The sequence below is a fragment of the Telopea speciosissima genome, chromosome 2, assembly GCF_018873765.1.
Source record: "Telopea speciosissima isolate NSW1024214 ecotype Mountain lineage chromosome 2, Tspe_v1, whole genome shotgun sequence".
NCBI lineage: Eukaryota > Viridiplantae > Streptophyta > Magnoliopsida > Proteales > Proteaceae > Telopea > Telopea speciosissima.
The window spans coordinates 39,407,045-39,410,730 of NC_057917.1; positions in this window are offsets into that span (position 1 = coordinate 39,407,045).

Genomic DNA, 3,686 nt, shown 5'->3' on the forward strand with positions numbered 1-3,686 from the left:
ATTTGTTAAAGAAGGAAAGAGTGCATGGCCTTGTGCTGGGCTGTGTTAACAAGCAATAGAACACGTTTAGGTGTCCAGAAAATGTTGGTTCTGCGATTGAGCTAAACATAACCATAAGCAAATTGCCTCTATATCATTCTCCTTTCCCTTCAAGTTAAATGCAACTACCCCTTATAACCCCTTCAAGTTGCTACAAAAGATCTTCTACGACGCACTGCCCTGTCCTGCCTGTGCTGCGTAGACATAGGACCGCATGCAATGACTGCCTTACCCCCATTCAGGTAAGGCGCTCGGGCAGGGGTAAGGCAGTCAATGTGCACCGCCTTGTGTCTGCACAGCACGGCAAGACGGGCAGCCCGTGCCATAGAAGATCTGGATCCAACTGAAACTTTAAAGCGGTTTCATGTACTATATAGTAATCTCCTCTGTTAATAGAATGGTGGTATTTTTGTAATTTTCTTGTTGTAATCAAGGTTAATTAAAAGAAAAATTATTATGCTAAAGTACAGTTTTTTTTTTTTAATATAAAAATATAATCATACAAACCACACACCAATCCCAAAAGGTTAACGCTAAAGTATAGTTTCCCACCAATGAGAGGTAGGTGATCAATGATTCAATATGGGGCAGGGATCATTATGCTAGAGTATAGTTTCCCACCAATGAGAGGTAGGTAATGGAATGGTCCAATATGGGGCATTTAAAAAAGAGAGATCATTATGCTAGGGTACAGATTCCCACCACTGAAAGGTAGGTGCATGGTTCAAGGAATCGGTATTGTATTGGCTGTATCGATCGATTCGTATTGGTATCAGTAGAGACCGTACAATATCAATCCAGAGGTACTCACCTAGGGTAAAAATATAAATAAAATTGATTTTTATAGAAATTTAAGGATAAAACTGTTGATCGAAACCAATACAGACCGATCCAGATTGATATTGACTGAGGCTGAGATCAATACTAATATCGATACCGATTATTAAACCCCTGTATAGATGAACACATTTTTCTTTCAAAGGAAGCAAAACAATGAAAAGGAGTGTCCCAGTAAATGGCTTGCCACTTACCGGAGAAGTTATTTCAAATGTCAAACCTATAATCAACAAGTTCCAATAGTGCAATTTAATCGTTACGCCAAGATTCATCGACTTAATAAAAGTGTCAATGTCAAGTTTTTTTTGTTTTTTGAAAATAATCTTCAACAATACTTAAAAACAAAAGAATGTTACAACTTACAACTTCTCAATTAACCATTTTTATTAAAATAAAATAAATCAATTACTAAATTTTATTTATTTATTGGCTAAACTGTTGCGGTGCGTGCGTAAGAACAGCATTGCAGGACGTTGTTTGATTTTAACCGTCCATTTAAGCAAGTAAAATCTCAACTGTTGGACTTTTTTTTATCTCAATTAACCGAGACTTCTTGTTACCGATATACCTCCTTTGCTGCTAACCTCTGCAAAACCCTTTGACAATCTCTGCAAACCCTTGAAACCACAAAATCAAACCGGATTTGTAACTTCATGTACTTGTGAAAAACCGTTGAGCAACTGCAACTTGGATCATGAGTTTTCAAAAGACATCATTCATGTTACAATTGCTGAGATGGCCAAGAAGATCATAGTTTCATTTCTGGAAGCCGTAACTACAAGAGATTAAGATATGATCTCGCAAGTCGATCTTCTTCAAGAAATTGGCAGAGGTTTTGACTTTTAATGGGTTTAACATGGATGAAAGTCACATGCCAATAATTTATTTGGTTAGATACACAGACCCAAGCTTTTAGATTAAAATGCATCTCAAGTCTCTCATCGTTAAGGAACAAAATGGATATTACTCAAAGGCTGAAGCTTCAGAATAGACTTGGAAGTTAGAACATCTCAATCCTTGCTATGATCATGATTAGAAACACACACCCATCATAAATAGACATGGGAACCATCGTCTTCTTCTTTGTGCTTTGGCTTATCGTTTCCGTTCTCGTTAGTTCAATCGTCATCTTAGATGGCCGAAAATATGGTGGGCTGCTTGCAACCTATTCCAATGCCGTCGGACGGAGTTCAGTACATGCTATTGATTTTTCAGAAAGGAGACTCTCACCCGCTGTCTCCAAGGATTTTGACCTTTACAAGTATATGCCTCCACCACATGCATTGCCCCTCCTTCGACGATAGCAACATCGTTTTCAATCCCTCACTCCATCCCCTCTCTCGACAGCAAGAACTTCAGAGCACTTCTGGAACCTCTTACAGTTCCACCCATAACTCCAATCTGGACAGGGAAGCATTGTTGATGGGTGATTTACATATAGTAAAACAAAAACTGAACCCGTGTCACCGTAATAACAAGTAACCATTGATTTCTATTCATATTCATTGGATGGTCGAGATTAATCTTATTCTAGATGTACGGTTATTATTAAAAAGATGTGAAAATAACTTTGCATAACGCACGTTATGCTACCACTCACCCTTATGTTTTTTGATGAAAGAGAAAAATCCATTACTGAAATTTTAGATTCTGTTTTTAATACAGTTTTCAATATTTGCCGGTATAAATTTTTCATGGATTTTGTATTATGATCCATCCACCCATGACTGCCATTTCGGGACTTGGTGGGCTGATTGTCACTAACCACGGTGACAATTAGTTTAGTTTGTTCGAACACATACATTGTTCTATTGTTTTCCCCCCCCCTCTCTTCCTCTATGCTTTAGTTCTTCACAAAGTTTTTCCTTCCTCGTCTGTTTCTTCTGTGACTCAGTTACTAACCCTAGAAACCTCTGTGACCTTCTTTGATAAGTGAAATGTCTATCTTAAATCATGATTCAATCACAACCCGAAACCTTATAGGGGTCTCACCCAAAGTTAGAATTTTCAAGGGGGAAGACGAAAGATTTCCCCAACGCGACTCTAAGAAGCAAGCGGTTCAATTACCAAGTGTTGTCCTCCTGGGAAGCTCTTTTCCACATTAGAGTATGATTTATTTGTGCTATTTTGCTTTCCATTAACTCAGGTATTGTTTTGGTGGTCTGCAGGGGTGTGTGACTGTTTTTATTTCTTCTGATAGGAATGGGTTGCAGGTTTTAAAGATGTTGCTAACTCAGAAGTTTGATTTTTCTTTCCTTATTTTTTATTTTTATTTTTTTAAGATCCAATTTCCTATAATTGATATTTTTAACAAAAATGTGCCCCTTAGTCTCAGTATCTAGAGATCATGACAATACTTGTTATACATATGTATATAAATTTGTTTGGGATATTAACAATTAGCAATTTTCATTCCATTTCCTCTTTTGTCGAGATCATGACAATACTTGTTATACATATGTATATAAATTTGTTTGGGATATTAACAATTAGCAATTTTCATTCCATTTCCTCTTTTGTCATTACATGCTACTACATTTGCAAAATAACTGAACTGAACTCTACTCTATTGACCTTATTTCAACTACTTAGACAGGCTACATGAATCATGTTGTGCCATTCCACTCTTATGTACACATCCAAGATGATTCTAAAAGTCTCATGTTAGACAAAACTTCTGATTCTAAACCAATGACTGTGCTCTAGCTTTCAATCTGTTATACTAGCATAGAAAGCACCTTCAGGATTCTGGTATTGTGAAAAGTTTACAAATCCATCCCTTCTTTTACCCTCTTGAACATCTCAGGTAC